Source organism: Phacochoerus africanus, chromosome 9 (genome assembly GCF_016906955.1).
Source record: "Phacochoerus africanus isolate WHEZ1 chromosome 9, ROS_Pafr_v1, whole genome shotgun sequence".
In the NCBI taxonomy this organism is placed as follows: Eukaryota; Metazoa; Chordata; class Mammalia; order Artiodactyla; family Suidae; genus Phacochoerus; species Phacochoerus africanus.
Genome location: NC_062552.1, coordinates 19,690,656 through 19,708,200, shown reverse-complemented (window position 1 = coordinate 19,708,200; position 17,545 = coordinate 19,690,656). Strand labels below are relative to the sequence as shown.

The window sequence follows — 17,545 nt, the reverse complement described above, 5'->3', positions numbered from 1 at the left end:
CACACAGTGTGATCTGAAATCCAGCTCTGGAAGGCAGCAGAAGGGTAGGGGGTGCAGTGACTGGCTGTGTCCAGCCACCTGTCCACGCTGTGGCCCCCTTTCTCTGATCACCCTGAATACCCCAAGCTGAACAGTTGGAGGGCATCTGCTCTTGGGGCTGGAACACCCGCACTGCTGACTTGCAAACAATAAGCCCATCCTGCCAAATGATATATTTTTGGTACAGACAAAAATTTTGTCCATCCTAAGGGTCAGAATACATTCTTACATGAATGCATGTCGTTTTTTAAAGACATTGCCTAGTTCACATTCCAAAGTCTGCTCATCCTATTTGACTGTACTCAACACCCACATTTAATGTTCTCTGTACTTTTAATTCCAAAGCCTTGGGATACGGTTTGAGAAACACACAGTGTGAATGACATTCTTCAAAAAAGAGAAAGTGCAGAGCAGCTGGTTGTCTGGAGGGTGTTCAATGAAAAGCTAACAAATCGTACTGTAGATATCAACTCTTAAAAATGCCTTCTTGGACTTCTCTTGTGGCTCAGCAGATTCAGGATCTGGTGGTGTCACTGCAGCAGCTCCGGTCGATGCTGTGGCATTGAGTTTGATCCCTGGTCCAGGAACTTCCATGTACTTTGGATTCGGCCAAAAAAAAAAAGTCTTTTTGGTCGTAAAATGTCCTAGGATCTTGCACTATATTTAATAGCAACTGCAATGTTTTATTTAGGAAGAATTGACTATTTTTTAGCCCCTCTGCAGTTATCATACAGTCTCTCTAACTGCAGCTCATTCAACTTTCAGGAGACTTGAGAATGCACAGTCCTCATAAATGAGTTCCAAGGTAAATTATAAAACTCGTGACATCAACCTCCTTTGAAGGTTTTCTCCTCTGGGAAATGCACAGGAAGTCTCCATCTAGACCTCATTAAACTGGAGATGACTTGATAATACATCCCCGTCATTGTAATGATAAGAATAGCAAACACTTATTCACTGTTTGAAGACTTTAATTCATTAACCTATTTAATTTTCACAGCAACCCGTGAGCTTGGTTCTTTCATCATCCCATTTTTACATATGAGGTGACTAAAGTCTGGAGAGGTCAAGCAACCTGTCAGGACTATATTATAGAAACTGGTACTGCCAGGCCACAAACCCAGGCAGGGTGACTTCTTTGGTCTCAACAACCCTGTGATGGAAGGCATTTGTTTTGTCAGCACTCAATTGGGAAACAGAAGGCTAGACCACCGTGAGTTCCAGTCTTGGTAGATGGTTACTTTTGAGCCTTTGCAACATTAGAAACGTTTTTCTTTTAAATCCTAAGATTCCCAGAACCACTCCTTTTTTGCCAATAAATGAAAAATACAGTTTTGTCCTGTGTTTCCAGTAAAGACTGCAGTGCCTTTTTCAAATATTTTTTCAAGTGGAATTGGAATCAAATGACTAAAGAACATTAATGACTCAATTTTTTACATATGAAAAGAATAGAAGCAGATTTGACCAATGGTTACGGCACATTGTATGCACAGAGAAAAATCAAACCCTGGCAGGGTTGTTTTTGTTGTTGTTGTTGTTATTTTTGTTGTTGTTTTAAGTTTCTATGGCCAGACTCCACCCTAGTTGAATTAAATCAAAATCTCCAGGGATGAGGCTCAGATAATCATATTTTATTTTATTTATTTACTTTTTAAATTTATGATATTTTATTTCAAGATGATAACATGACATTATTTCAAGAAAATCCAAAATAGTCTACCACAAAACTCTTAAAACTAGTAAACAAACTAGTAAAGTTGCAGGATACAAAATCAATACAAAAATCTGTTGTGTCTCTTTACAATAATAACAATTAGAAAAAGAAAATAAGGAGTTCCCGTCATGGATAATCATATTTAAAAAAAAAACTCCCCAGGTTTTCTAATATGCATCCAGGTTTGAGATGATCTAAATTGGATGGTTTCTGTCGTGGCTCAGCGGTAACAAACCTGACTAGTATCCATGAGGACGCGCGTTCAATCCATGGCCTCACTCAGTGGGTAAAGGATCCAGCATTGCCATGAGCTGTGGTGTAGGTCAGGTCACAGAAGAAGCTCAGATCCCGAGTTGCTGTGGCTGTAGAGTAGGCCAGCAGCTGCAGCTCTAATTCGACCCCTAGCCGTAAAGAAACAAAAATAAATAAATAAATAAATTACATAGTACATTATATTAGCCTCTTTCCAGAAGTCATTGGTGGTTATATCAATAGGAAGGCGCAGAGGCTGAGATATAGGTTAAAATTTTATTTTAATGTGGTAAATGCTTTCAAATAAACTCAAAACATTGCTGTTCCTAACAATGGACATGACTTTCTGGATTTAATCACAAGAGTTTAAGGTATAGGATGTTACCCCTCAATAACAAGGATTACCCATTTATTTTTGTTGAATCTTAAATGCTATGATTATTGGTATACTATGTTATACTGTGTTATAATGAGCATCTCATTGTGGGGAGTGATAATGGAATAAGAAAGTAAGAAGCAAGGAATGACAGTGAGACAAGAATCCATTGTTCTTAAACTCACTGGTCAGTACTGATTAATGATGTCTGTAGGGCCACAGGACATTCTGAATACTGAAGACCCTCAACTCCAAGTTGATGGAAAGTCATGTTAAGAAACAGGCAAAGAGGAGTTCCCGTTGTGGCTCAGCAGGTTAAGAACCTGACTAGTATCCGTGAGGATGCGGGTTTGATCCTTGGCGGGGCTCAGTGGGTTAAGGATCTGGCATTGCCGTAAGCTGCCATGTAGGTCACAGATGTGGCTCAGATCTGGTGTTGCTGTGACTGTGGTGGCTGTGGCCAGCAACTGCAGCTCCAATTCTGCCCCTGGCCTGGGAACTTCCATGTGCCGTAAGTGTGGCCCTAAAAAAGAAAAGAAAAAAAAAAAAAGACAGAAACAGGCAAAGAAAATTAGAGGAAGGATTCTGTTTTCTCAGCTGAAGGAAGATAGAGATGAGTAGAAGCAAGACCACGTGTGGGAGGTAGAAACTCTGATTCTAGTTCCAGCTCTGCCAGTGGTCTTGAAACAGTTGCCCACAGGTTAATTTCGTTACCTATTCAGCAGAAACCATGGTACTCGTCCTACCTAATTGACAGGGTTGCTGTCAGGATACAATGTCAAAGTGTTTGGAAAGGAGCAATCTGCAAACGTGGGAAGTTATTATGAATTTCCTCCCTGGGTGATACTAGGAATACAGCTGTGTGGCCGCCAAAAGATGCACCATTCTGTTTATTTTGATTGACAGAGGGTCACCTATTCTAAATTCTTCCAAATGTAGCACCTGGTACTCAATTCTTTGGAAGCTCCATGTGGTAGGGAAGGCCTCTGTTAATTGGCATGAATCCCTAACTTCTCTACACAGAGATTAGTTTATCTTTTCATTTTTGCATGACTAATGCTGCTCACTGCTGCCAGTCTCTTCAAAGTATGCATTTGTTTCTCCAAGTCCTGACAGCCTTAGACCCCTCTGTGCCCTTGTCCATGGTGAAGGTCTCAGAATATTCCCACACGCTTCTTCCTTCAAGCAGCCAATCTGAGGCTCCCTGACCACACAGTTCTTTTCCCTGTTGATCTGCACCACGTCCAAGGGAGACGGTTGCATTTGAGGGTTTCTGTGTTTACACAGATGTTGGTCTGGGAAGAGTGGGAAATGAGGTGGATCTGGAATTTATTAAAGCCAGTTAATTTGACCACCAGTGTGGTCAAATTACAGGCTTCTTGTTTGCTTTAAAGTGGGATTGGTAGACCCAACAAGCGAAAAGGCCAAACCAAATCTCCTTCTAGAGAGAATAGACAAATTTCCTTTCTTTGTGACCTCATCTCTTATCTGCACCAAGATCCGAGGAGGACAGGGATCAGCATGCATTGCATTCCTCCTGTATCCCCTACTCCTATTCTAAAATGCTCCACAAAGGGTGTAAAGTTTAGAAATCACTGTCTCTGACACTCTACTTGCCTGCTTCAGGCTAGGTAGGGGCCCTGACCCCCAAATGCTATTTAGGGTTGCTGCCTTATATCAGCATGGGCCAGTAGACACCCAGTCATTTAAAATGTTCAAATATGCACATAAATAAAGCAAATTGGATAACAGAATCCTAAAAACCCATCACTGAGCGCCATAGTTGTCAAGAATTTTCCACCTTGCCTCATCCCTTTAGTTATTGTTGTTGAAGCATTTCCAGGAAATCCAGACCATGTGTCATTTCACTCCTACATGCATCCGTGGCCATCTCAAAAGTACAGACATTTTCATTTCACACCTAGAAAAATGAGCAATGTTTTCTTAAATAGCATCTGATATCTAATCCATCTTAAAATGTCCCAAGAGTCTTAAATGACTTTCTTCAGTCGGTTTGTCATCAAAACAGGGTCTACACGTTTGTGTGTCTCCTGAGTCTCCTGTCCTATCACCTCCTTTTTTATCTCATGAATAAATTATTTGATCAGTCGGGAGTCTGAAGCCCTGTGGAAATCTGTCCAGAGAAAATCTGTGACCTGCTTTATTTCTCCCAGGCTGACCAAAGAACCACTTGCTCCCACTCTACCCATTATAACTTTGTCCAGGCCCACCAGACAGGGTAGATGGGGAGACAGTGAGAAAGATCCAAGAAAAGGAGTGAAAATCACTCTCTCACTAGTGCATCAGAGACAAAAATTAACACACGGGGCCAGATGAAGGCCAAGCATCACAGAGTGAGTTTTGAGTCCCGGAAATTTAAACGTAGCCCTTCTTGGGTCATAATTCTAATGTGACCCAGAAGATGGAGTGAGTGATCATAGGGAATGGCCTAAAACTGGGCTGAAACTGGTTGAGGGTGAGGTGATGGAGTGGTGTGGCGGGGGAGACAGGGCTGGGGAAAGGGCTTCCAACCCTTCATTTTGCTGTCTATAAAAATGGATCTGACCTCCCTCTAGGTAGATTGGCTGAGGACATGAATGGGCCAGGGTCACAGATAGCTGAGAGTGGAAGTTAATTTACGAAACGGAGAGCTTGGTGTGATTTTAGGAGTCATTGGACATCTGAAAGGGAAAGCATCCTGACAGTGCCTTTGGGCTCAGAACCCAAATAGTAGGCACTGCACATGGGTACCAGTGAGCCTGTAATGTATTCTTTTGTCTTTGCTGTTGAGAGTTTGCCATATGTTGCTGGGTCCAATGTGGGATCCATAAACATTTGTTCTTTCTTTGCATTAAATTGTCCTTTAAGGATTAATTAGACTTTTTGCTTCATTCCTATTTTTACAGCTTCAAATCCTTTGGACAAAGCAAAGGATAGTCAGAAATGTTTATCAGTTCCTGGCGTATCATTAAAAGGAACATAATTCTGCTTTGTCGATCATCTAGGTATTTGCACATCGCTGTACCTAACTGCTTTGCATTCTGATTGTAAATTATTTGCTTTGGGCCACCCAAAATAACTCAGCAGATGTTGTTCATATGACCACCTTCTTGGTATGCAGCAGCAAGGACCAGTAATGAAACCACTCTCCCTATTATAGCAGTTTAATTTGCTAAAATTACCATGCAGAGAACATGTGTACAGGCCTCTGGGAAGCCACTCAACTTGAAAACTGCTGGCATGTGATGGCACATTCATACACAGCCTGATTCTATTAGAACCAGAGAGGAACTTTTTGACACTGGGTTCTTCTGAAATGTTACCCTTTTCATCCTCCTTTTTTAATTACCTCTGCTTTGTTGAGTAATAATTCACCTGACATCATACAAAACACCACAGATTGAGGAAGACCAAGGTAAAATTATCAGAGGAATTTACTTCAAGGCAGAGAGAATTAACAGGACAGATAAATTTCTCCCTATTAATACATAATGATTGGCCAGTGCCATCATTCAGCTAGCTCATTTCCTTAGTAAAAACATCTTTTTATTTGTATGTTGCTTAAAAAAAAAATAACTGATCACTTTGGCAGCACATATAGTAAAATTGGAACAATACTGAGAAGATAAGCATGGCCTCTGCACAGGCTAACATGCAAACTTGTCAAATGTTCCATATTTTTCTCTTATGCATAAAAAAGACAATTAAGATTTACCATATAACACAAGGAACTGTATTCATTATCTTTAATAACTATAATGGAAAATAATCTGAAAAAATCTAACTGAATCACTCTGCTGCACCCCTGAAACTAACAAAATATTGTAAATCGACTATACTTCAACTTAAAAAAAAATCAAAACATAAGGTTTAAGGAACATATCTATGCTCTTCTCAGACTGCAGTGTAAACACAACAGGTCATTGCTTCATGTAATACTCTAATACCCCTACGCCTTTATCAATTAATGATTTTCCTAAAAAGTCTGTGTTATGAGAAGTCTTTCTATAAAGTTACAGTTACATAAACGAATCATTCCAGCAGCTAACAATAAGCAGCTGAAGTCAATCAGAACACACCATCATTTACAGACGTCTAAAAACTGCATGACGCAGGCTGTAATCAAGAGAATCAGAATAGAGACTGTGAATAATAATGCATATCTTCCCACATAAATTCTTTCATTTTCCCTCTTCTGGAGGAGCGTTCTCTATTTTTTTTTTCTCTTTCAGTAGAAAAAGCCAAGTTAAGGATCTCCAGGGGCGAAAGCTAAGAAGGCTTCCAGGTGTTCTAACTTTGCATCTCTTGGCCCATTTAAACCCCTACACGCTGCACTCCATGCCCTCATGTATTATATTCAAATCTATAATAAGATGCCTGAATGCTGAGCATTTGAAGTGCTGCTTTTAAAAGTGTTGTCATAACAACAGGAATAAAATGATGAAAAGTAACTTGAGTTTGAAAAGCCTGCTTTAGTTATAAGTCCATTGCTTTACCTAAGCAAGGGCTGAACTGTCACCTCCCAGTGCAAAGGCTGTGGTCATATGGCATTCCCATAATTGAGTTGGTGCCTTTACCTACGTCTGCCATCCATCCTGCATCGATTCAAATTACTCGTTTGGATGGCCAAAAGTGAATTCATTGACCTTCAGAAGAATCTCTTCCTTTGATTACGTAGGCCCTACCTGAAAAGCCTTAAGATAATTTCTTGTCCTTTCTCTGAGATGAACCATACCATATGGCTTAGTTATATGGCTCAATTCCATTTTCTACCCGACTTTCATCCCCATGAAGGAATACTGGTGTGAATCACACGTGCTGGGGCACATGGTATGTAATGATGCTTCCCCGCCTACCATGGGGTATATTCTAGAACCTAATGATTTGTTTCTCCATTTAAGATCTCCAAAGATGTATCTCAGTTCTAGTGAACACAGTTAAAAAAAAAAAAAAAAGCTTATAAAAATGGTTAATTTCAGTGACGTCAAATAACAAAAGAAGATACTGGTATCCTTTTAATGCTGTTTTGAGGTAAAGAAGCAGCAGTCACCATTAGCTGAAAATGAGCTGCCAACCTTTAGGGATAAACAGGCTCCATGCAAAGAAAGCCTGAAGGAGCTGATAACGCTAGGCATGGGGCCATTTTCTTCTATATTGGAGTGTTGTTTTTGAATCTGATGCTCAAATAATGAGGATTTTTGGGTGTTTGTTTGTTTGTTTGTTTTTCTTAACAGGATTAGCCAAGCTATCTATAAGGACCATATTTCCAGGAAATTTTCCCTTTTGATTTACATGTGTTTTGCTGGGTTTAAAAAAAAATAGGTAAATTGACTTATTATTGCTAATAGCTTCAGCCTTCATTTAAGTGCAAAAATGCTTTTTCTCTCAAACCAGGAAACAACTGGTCCTGTTTTGATGTCAAGTTTGCACCGAATGAAGGCCTCTGAGCGTTCTAGACTTTGCATTTTAAAATGAGTTATGACAACATTAGTCAAAATCCATTCAACCCCTCTTGACATGTAAGCTGAGTTTTATGTCCTGAATTGTTTCTTTTCTAATTATCGTGAGGCCAGCTGCTTCTCCCTGCATTTATTTAATCCACCAGAATGGAAGAAGAAACGGAGTTTTCATTTTCCCCAGGCTGAAATGGTGTCATTTATCTAGAAGTCCCTACTACTGACTGTCCCAGTGAGTAGACATGCAATTAGCGTTTCTTCTTTCCCCTTCAGATGATTCAGCCAGACCCTTAAAATAGCTTCATCATGCTCTGCTGTCACTGCTTTGAGAGGGAATGGGAGCAGTAACGTCAAAGTACTTTATTTCTGTGTATCTCTTCACCTGTAAAGGAGGTATGGTTTTATAATTAGCACATGCCATTTGATGGATAAAAGTCAGATATATCTTCAAAGGGCACATTTGAGTTAGAAAAGACCATTACTCCACACTAAGATTTAATTTTTTAGGGCTGTACTTGCAGCATATGGAAGTTCCCAGGCTAGAGGATGAATCAGAGCTACGGCTACCAGCCTATGCCACAGCCACAGCAACACAGGATCCGAGCCATGTCTGCAACCTACACCACACCTCACGGAAAGGCTGGATCCTTAACCCACTGAGCAAGGCCAGGGATCGAACCATCATCCTCATGGATACTAGTTGGGTTTGTTACCGCTGAGCCACCACAGGATCTCCCCACACTAGGATTTTTTACATATGTTATCTCATATTCTCTTTGCAACAGCCTTAACTGGCTTAGCTCTTAGGATCCTCATTTTATTGATAAGAAAAGTTGGAGCTTAGAGCCAACTTGGGTGAAGCCTTGGACTAGCTCCAGAAACAATGCTTTTCTATCCTACCCTGTACTGAGCATCAGAGAAAGTGGTACCTATGCTCAAGAAGTTCTTAGCTTGCTGGAGTTCCTGTTGTGGCTCAGCGGTAACGAACCCAACTAACAGGTTCGATCGCTGGCCTTGCTCAGTGGGTTAAGGATCCGGCTATGGTGTAAGCCAGCAGCTACAGCTCCGATTTGACCCCTAGCCTGGGAACCTCCATATGCTGTGAGTGCGGCCCTAAAAGGACAAAAGACAAAAAAAAAGTTGTAGCTTATTGACAAAATGAAACATTTGGGGAAATATTTATTATATACCAAGTCCTTGATTATGTTAATTCCCACCAGTAATTTGAAGTTTTTTGGTTCACAAGGCAAGATCCCTGTGGTTGAGCTGCTCAGAAAATGCTCCAAGAAACAGCTGGCTTTTGCATCAGATGATAGTAATGAATTAAACCCGTTGAATAAAATAAGAATTCATGGGAGTTCCTGCTGTGGCACAGTGGGTTAAGACACTGACTGCAGTGACTCAGTTGCAACAGAGGTGCAGGTTTGATCCCTGGCCTGGTACAGTGGCTTAAAGGATCAGCATTGCTGCAGCTGTGGCAGGGATTCAGTCCCTGGCCCAGGAACTTCCATATGCTGCAAGTGCAGCCGAAAAATTAAACAAAAAAAAAAAGAGAGAGAGAGAGGGAGAATCCATGAGTCCATCCTGACAGTACTGACAAATAAAAGTAAATAAATAAAAGGATTAAAGAAAGCTCTTTCTTACAGTAGAAAACAACGATTGAGTTCAAAGTGCACCCGTTTTACACCATCATCGTAATAACTGATCTGGGCAAAAATCATGAATGCTAAAACTTCTAGGTTAAAGAAACAAGATATTTGCGTAGCCTTAAAGTACCTCCTTACCAACCACTTACCAGCTGCAAAATAGAAACTTTCCAGGGGAGAAATCATCCAGCACCTTAACCTAGTGATCAAAGTTAACATCACAAGTAATGGGACCAACTGACTATTGTGCCTTCTGACGCAGTACCTTCAGGGACAATAGCAATCACTTGGGTGATGATGTCACTGCCAAAAACGCATAACCTGAACCTGACTATGAGAAAACATCAGACAAGCCCAAACTAAGGAACATTCTATAAAACAACTGGTCTGTCCTCTCTGAAAATATCCAGGTCATGAAAGACAAAGCAAGGACAAGGAACCATCCCAGATTAAAGGAAATAAAAGACCCATGACAAGAGAGGCAGTGTGTGATCCTGATTGGCTCCCGGCATAGGGGTTGCAGGTGGGGGCAGGGGGGCAGCCTACAAAACGTGACTGGGACCATTTGTGTGATTTGCATAATATCCATACATTGATAATAGTATTATAGTGATGTTAAATTTCCTGATGTTGATAATTGTGCTGTGTTTATGTAAGAGAATGATAATTGTACATGTTGTTAGAATATACATGTTGATGCATTTAAGATTAAATTTGCATCATATCTGCAAATTGCTCAATGGGGAGGAGCAATATATATAAATATGTATATGGAAGTTGCTCTCAAATGATTTAGGAAATAATGTGTATGTGTGTGGTGGTGACAAAGTAGCATGTGACAACTCAACAAATGGTGAATCTGGATCAAACATAGGTGAGAGCTTTTGGTGTTTTTCTTGCAACTTTTCAGTAAGCTTCCAATTATTTTAAAATTTAAACAAAATTGTAATTGTCTTTTGAACTGGACTTCCAAAGTATCCATGGTTTTAGTTTTTATCAGTCAGTATTTAAAGTAGTTCTGCTTTTTAATTATCTAAAAATTACTATGTTCAAAAAGATGCTAGTTTCCAGCTTCTCTCAATTTCACCTGTTCAGGTTAAACCAATCTTCTGAAAGTAGCCAAACTTCCTGTTCCTGTCTCATTTATCTCCCTGTCTGTTGAGAGAACTATGTTGTTTTAAATTATTATTAAGAGCCAATTTTATTAAGCACTTACTACATACCAGGCACTGAGTGTATGATCTCAAAAATCCTCTGAAGTGTTAGTCCCTTCATACAATGAGGAAATGGATTCAGAGAGATTAAGTAATCTGCATAAATTCAAACAGCTGGCCATCCCAAATAGATTTGTCTGATTTGGGAGTCCCATTCTGATCATCTCTGCTGCTTTCTTTGGAGCCTTGAGAAACAAGTATCACTTAAAAGGTCACTTTATGTTATTTCCTACATCAAAAATTGCCTCCCATCAGCTTTGTGTACAGTCATATTTTCTTCTCCCATTAAATTACTGAGACTGTTTATAGCAGGGATCAGTCTTTGGTTCTCTTTAGATCTTGGACAACGTGTGGCAGCCTGCCGGTGCTGAGCGTGTAATAAGGGCGTGATAATAATGTGTTGATTGATGGAGTCTTAGCAAATATGGAAAGAAAACCACCAATATCAATTTCAAGATTCTGAAAATGAATTCCTTTTCCAAGTTTAGTTGAACCTCAGTCTTCTTTATCACAATCTCTGTGTTTCTCAAACACTTTAGTTTGGGGGTTCTTTATATTTTTGTTTGTTTGTTGGCTGTGCCACAGCATGTGGAAGTTCCCAGGCCAGGAATCACAGCTGCACCACAGCAGCGACCCAGGCCACTGCAGTGACAACCCCGGATCCTTAACCTGCTGTGCTACAAGAGAACTTCCAAACACCTTGCTTTTTATAAAGCACATCCTCCTTCTCTGTATGTTTTTAAGCAGAGGTCCTACCATCTATAGGGTTGGTGGGAAGTCAGGTTAAAAGATCTCTAAATAGCCTAATGATTATAATATCAAATGATGCTTCTATTTCAGTTGAACCTTATAACGCTTGTCTATTCAGCTGGAGCGGAGGAGCGGAGGAAATTAACTGCTCTCATCCTGTGGGTACCAAATTTCAAATTCAGCGAGTTTAATATGTGCCTCCAAATGCCAGAAGTACACCTGAGCTCCATTCTTTCATCTCTCACTGAGTCTCTAAGTTTTTTCATCCATTCACATCATTTGACTTAGTCAATCTATGTAATGGCTCAGGCATATATTTATCATTTGGCTAGCAAACAATGTTCACAACTGAGAAGCAAATATTAGCCTTGCCTTGATTTATTTTGAGGCAGTACGCTACATACATAAGCCAATGACTTAAATATATCCACTTTTTTTTTTTTAAAGATTAGTCAACTGTTCTGTAATAGTTACCTTGCAACCATATAATAAGCAGACACCTATTTTTAGGCTTCATCTTAAATAATCATTTAAAATGGTAGGCTATTTACATCTGGCCCACATGCCTCTTTCAGACAACTGAATTATACTTTTGCTCTTGACCAAGATGTGGGGGAGCATAAGCAGGATAGCGTTGTTAGGAGAGGAGAGTAGAGGAACACAAATGGGGCATGAAAAAATGACTCAGAGGAGTTCCCGTCATGGCTCAGGGGTTAACGAATCCGACTAGGAACCATGAGGTTGCGGGTTCGATCCCTGGCCTTGCTCAGTGGCTTATGGATCCAGCGTTGCTGTGAGCTGTGATGTAGGTTGCAGACGCGGCTCAAATCCCTCGTTGCTGTGGCTGTGGTGTAGGCCGGCAGCTACAGCTCCAATTAGACCCCTAGCCTGGGAATCTCCATATGCCACAGGAGCGGCCCTAGAAAAGGCAAAAAGACAAAAAAAGAAAGAAAGAAAGAAAAAATGACTCAGAAAACACAGTGGGGCCAGCGCAATCTGTTTATATGCTGTCAGTGGAGGAAAGGATCAAATCATGAAAATATTCAACTCTCTGGTGGTTGCTTATTGACCGAGCTGTTCCTTTTCAAGTCCTGTTTCTTGGCACTTCCTCTTGCAGAAAGAAGGATGACTTTTTCTGGACGTTGAGAGTGATTTTTCAATAGCTTAATCGAGACGAAATGCACATATCATAAAGTTAATTCATCTTAAGTGTACAGTTTGAGCTTTAGTAAGTGTACAAATTGTGCAGCAATTACCACGACACAGTTTTAGAACTTCCACACCCCACTCCCCCAGTCCTATCCCCCCACCCCACAAAGGTTCTCTCATGCTGCTTTGTCTGCTCCCATCCCCAGTGCCAGGAAAACACTTGGGTTGATTGGAGAATTGCCTACTTTTGCCAGCAGATCATTCCAGCAACCTGCCAACGGACCTGCTGGCCATTGTCCTATCTCAGAGGACTGGTCCCAGTGTAACATGGAGAGAGTGTAGCCCTATAACTGTGCAGCTGTTGACTTCTGAGTTGACAAGCCCCCCTCCTGAGGAATACTTTGATGAGAACTCAGATAGCCTCACTAACTTCATTCAGATGTCTGTTTTATGTTGTGATCGACAGTAGGAGTCTTCCAGAATTAGCTACTTGTGTTCTATACTAGAGAATTTGGTTAAAGTAATAAAAATAAAACCTTCCTCTCCAAGGGTTAAGACCCTGACATCCAGCTGTTGAGCTGTTTTTTTAATTCCGTAATGTTTGATGTTAGCAGCTCCAGCATGAAGAAATGCTAATGTGCTCCCTCTTTTCCCCCGGAGAGGCCTGGGCGTCATCCTTGCAAGGGGCCACTTTGCCTTTGACCAGATCTTAAAATCAGAAGTGAAAGGCATATGTAATGTAAACTGGATGGATTCCTTTTTATTATCCAAAGGAGCACAGGGACTCTGGGTAGACCCAAGTACCTTTTTAGAGATGGTTGAAGAAGAAAGCTCAACATAGCTCTAAAAAAAGAATATTTGAGAAAAAGCAGGATCCAAAATTTAGCATGCATTATGCCCACAGCTATGTTTTGGAGTTCCCTGGTGGCCTAGCAGTTCAGAACCCAGCATTGTCACTGCCGTGGCTTGAGTCACTGCTGTGGCACAGGTTCAGTCCCTAGCCGGGGAGCTTCTACATGCCACGGGCATGGCCAAAAAAATTATAATGTTTTATGTGGAAAAGGGAAGAGTTGAAAAAAATTAAGTGCAGCAAAATTCTGCTGGTGGTTGTCTTTGGGTGATAGAAATAACATGATTCTTCCCTCCCGCTCCCTCTCCTGACTTCTTTCTACTTCTCTGCATTTTCCTAATACAGCAGAGTGCTGTTATGCTTGGAAAAACTTTAAAAAATCTAATGATTCCTATTTCCTTTCATGAGTCTCAGTATATTTAACTCTAGCAATCAATATTAGCATTCCTTCTAGCTGACTGATTGCTTTGTCCAGTTACCGCACAGGTTAATCAGTGCCTCTAATGCTTCTCCTGTGAACTCATCGGTTTGGAGATTGATGCCTGAGAGGTGACGAAAAGAGGTTGTTGGCCCGTCTTACATAACCTTTGGGGACCCTTAGAGGAGCTGTTCACATGTGGGGAGAGAAGCTTGCTAACTCAGGCTCATCAAATTCATAAGAAAGAATGAGCCCAAGAAATAGCAACAACAACAATAACAACAACAACAAAAGACAAAAAAAAAAAGAAAGAATGAGCCAGAATACCAGTTTATAAAAATATAAGGCAAAGTAGAACTATCTCCCAGACTGAACTTTCAAAGCATTTTTCTTCCACCTTTGCTGTTTTTACTGGTAGCGCTATCACAGCTGTATTTTAGTGTCTGCTGCAGAGCCCTGCCATGTGACAGATGCCCCTCATTTCGCATCCTCCAAGCAACCCTCCCAAGGTTGACTTCCACCGTTCATTCGTTTATGCTGAAGAAGCAGGTTATCTCTACGTTCTCCCGGCCGCTGGCTGTTTCCCCCTCTGAACTGCACTCGTATTGCACCTTTTATTTCTGGTCCAAACAAGACATGAGACCTGGCAGGGTGAGGGAGGACCTCTTGGCCCCTTGATCTTTTTTTATCTGCTTCTTTCCCCTCCCCAGACCCTGCCATCTCCAGACCCAGTGCTCTTTCCACACTGCCTGCTGATTTGATAAGCTCCCTTCTAACTTAAACACACAAGGAACTTCCGGTCAGCTGGTGGCTCATAGCACACCCACCCAAGCCCAGGGCACTTGGGTCACCATGTCAGAACAGAACAGTAACATCCCAGACTCGTCTCAGTTGCAAAAGACTCTGGTGGGTGTCTGTTGGATCTGAGCACTGCATAGTGTTTGCCTAAGATTTGAAACTTTTCTGAGATTTAATGCACACAAATGAATCTTAGTTCTGTGGGCATTTTCAGAAAGACCAGCTGAGAAGTCAATAACTTGGGAACTAGAAACATTTTTCAAAGCCCCAGCAGTTTCAACTAACAGCAGCCAAAGAAAAGTTTGTTGTTTTATGTGGGATTTGTTACTTGTTAGATATGGTATTTGGTGACCCTTAGCCATATGTATGGGAAAGAGCACGTGTGCCAGGAGTGTAGTCCCATCTCTAAAAGTCCAGACGAAAGAAAAGTTAGTACATAGCTCAGAGCTCATAAGAACTTCAACTGGAGGGAGTTCCCGTCGTGGCACAGTGCTTAATGAATCCGACTAGGAACCTCGAGGTCGCAGGTTCGATCCCTGGCCTCGCTCAGTGTGTTAAGGATCTGGCGTTGCCATGAGCTGTGGTGTAGGTCGCAGATGTGGCTCGGATCCCACGTTGCTGTGGCTCTGGCGTAGGCTGGCAGCTACAGCTCCGATTAGACCCCTAGCCTGGGAACCTCCACATGCGCAGGTGTGACCCTGGAATGGACAAAAAGACAAAAAAAAAGGGAGTTCCCGTCGTGGCGCAGTGGTTAACGAGTCCGACTAGGAACCATGAGGTTGCGGGTTCGGTCCCTGCCCTTGCTCAGTGGGTTAACGATCCGGCGTTGCCGTGAGCTGTGGTGTAGGTTGCAGACGCAGCTCGGATCCCGCGTTGCTGTGGCTCTGGTGAAGGCCGGTGGCTACAGCTCCGATTGGACCCCTAGCCTGGGAACCTCCATATGCCGCGGGAGCGGCCCAAGAAATAACTAAAAAGACCAAAAAAAAAAGAACTTCAGCTGGGGAATCTGTATTCTTTTGATGCAATCAGAATTTCTGAAACCTAACACAATATTTCCTAGAAATCATATTTCTCCTTTGCAGGATTTATTGTATAAATAATAGCTCTTACATAACCTTCAAAGTTATGTGTTCCTGAGTGTGAGCTCTCTCCTCACCAGTCCCAACTCTGGACAACTCCAAATGTCTGCAATTTCAAAAAAGAATTTTGCATCATATCGCCTGCTACATAAATACATTTCCTTTATGAAAAGTCGAACAATATAGAAAAGATGACACTGGTTTCTGACTGCCACCCAACCCTGCCTCTCTATAGACTATGTGTATACCTCCAGAACTTTTCTATTCATGGCCATAATTTTATGTTGTTTTGTTTTCAACATTCCTGGTATCAGACTCTGTTTCATTTGTAGTTTGTCCTGGGCAGGGGGGCTTTCTATGTAGGCATATTGGTTTTAACTGCTGCATTGTATTCTATTCTATGGTTATGCCGTAATGTATTAACCATTCCAGTAACGATTAACAGTTATATCATCTCCGTTTTCCTATTTTTTACTGACTATCATGAACATCCCTGTATATACCGTTTTGTGAACTTGACTGTTTCTCCACAGGAAATAGCAAAGAGTACATGTGACATATTAAAAGATAGGTATGGTTTACATTTTAAACACTAAATACAGGAGTTCTTCTGTGGCTCCGTGGGTTAAAGACCCAGCATTGTCACTGCTATGGCTCAGGTCACATCTATGGCTCGGATTCAATCCCTGGCCGGGGAGCGTCCACATACAGCAGGTGCAGCCAAATAAATAAATACTACTTACTACCAAGTTGTCTTCCAAACTTTGGGTTCCACTTTATACCCCTACGAGCAGTGGTACGGAAATTCTACTACCGTCCTTTATTCAGGTGAGGCCTTTGGTTTGAAGGAGCATATGCTGGAGTTCCCGCCGTGGCGCAGTGGTTAACGAATCCGACTAGGAACCATGAGGTTGCTGGTTCGATCCCTGGCCTTGCTCAGTGGGGTAACGATCCGGCGTTGCCGTGAGCTGTGGTGTAGGTTGCAGACGCGGCTCGGATCCTGAGTTGCTGTGGCTCTGGCATAGGCTGGCAGCTACAGCTCCGATTAGACCCCTAGCCTGGGAACCTCCGTATGCCGAGGGAGTGGCCCAAGAAATGGCAAAAAGAGAAAAAAAAAAAAAAAAAGAAGGAGCATATGCTGATAAAATGCAAATGATGAGATTTTACGTTTTAAGTCCTTAAAGCCTGAAAATGAGTAATGTAGCTGTAGGGTAATATTGCTGGAAGAAAGCAGCTCTGTGAGGAGTTCCTTGTGGCTCAGCAGTAACGAACCCGACTAATATCCATGAGGACTCGGGTTCAATCCCTGGCCTCACTCGGTGGACTAAAGATCTGTTGTTGCCATGAGCTGTGGTATAGGTCACAAACGTGGCTTGAATCTTGCATTGCTGTGCTTAGGCGTGCATCTGTAGCTCCGATTGGATCAACCCCCCCAGCCCGGGAACTTCCACGTGTCCTGGGTGTGGTCCTAAAAAAAATTTAAAAATAAAAGAAAGCAGGCCTGTGAGACTCTGGGGAGCCAGGGAGCAGCTTGAAAACGTAGGGCTCCAAGAGGCGGGAGAGGTGTCTTCAAAAAGAGGATGACAGAGCTGCAGATTAACTAGGCACAGGGGAATGGCTGAGGCTGTTGGAAGACCAGTAGCAAAGAACCGTCACCCATGCTTCAAAGCCGGGTGTGTGTGTACGTTGCGGTTTGGGGGGGGGGGGTGCTGCTTTGTGTACTCTTGCCACCCCTCCCACCTGCCCTCACCTCTCCCAAACCACTCCTTTCCTCTAAGGGCCTGACATTGTACAGAAGCCCTCA

The 17,545-nt window shown here is 41.9% G+C and overlaps 1 protein-coding gene and 1 non-coding gene across 2 annotated transcripts in view; both read left to right on the top strand.

Annotated features, from left to right (window-relative positions):
* Window positions 1-17,545, top strand: part of RIPOR2 (RHO family interacting cell polarization regulator 2) — a 117,097-nt gene that overhangs the window by 37,755 nt on the left and 61,797 nt on the right.
* LOC125137095 (U6 spliceosomal RNA) lies at window positions 5,958-6,063 on the top strand. Its single transcript, XR_007137399.1, has one exon. It is a non-coding gene; the product is annotated as a U6 spliceosomal RNA (small nuclear RNA).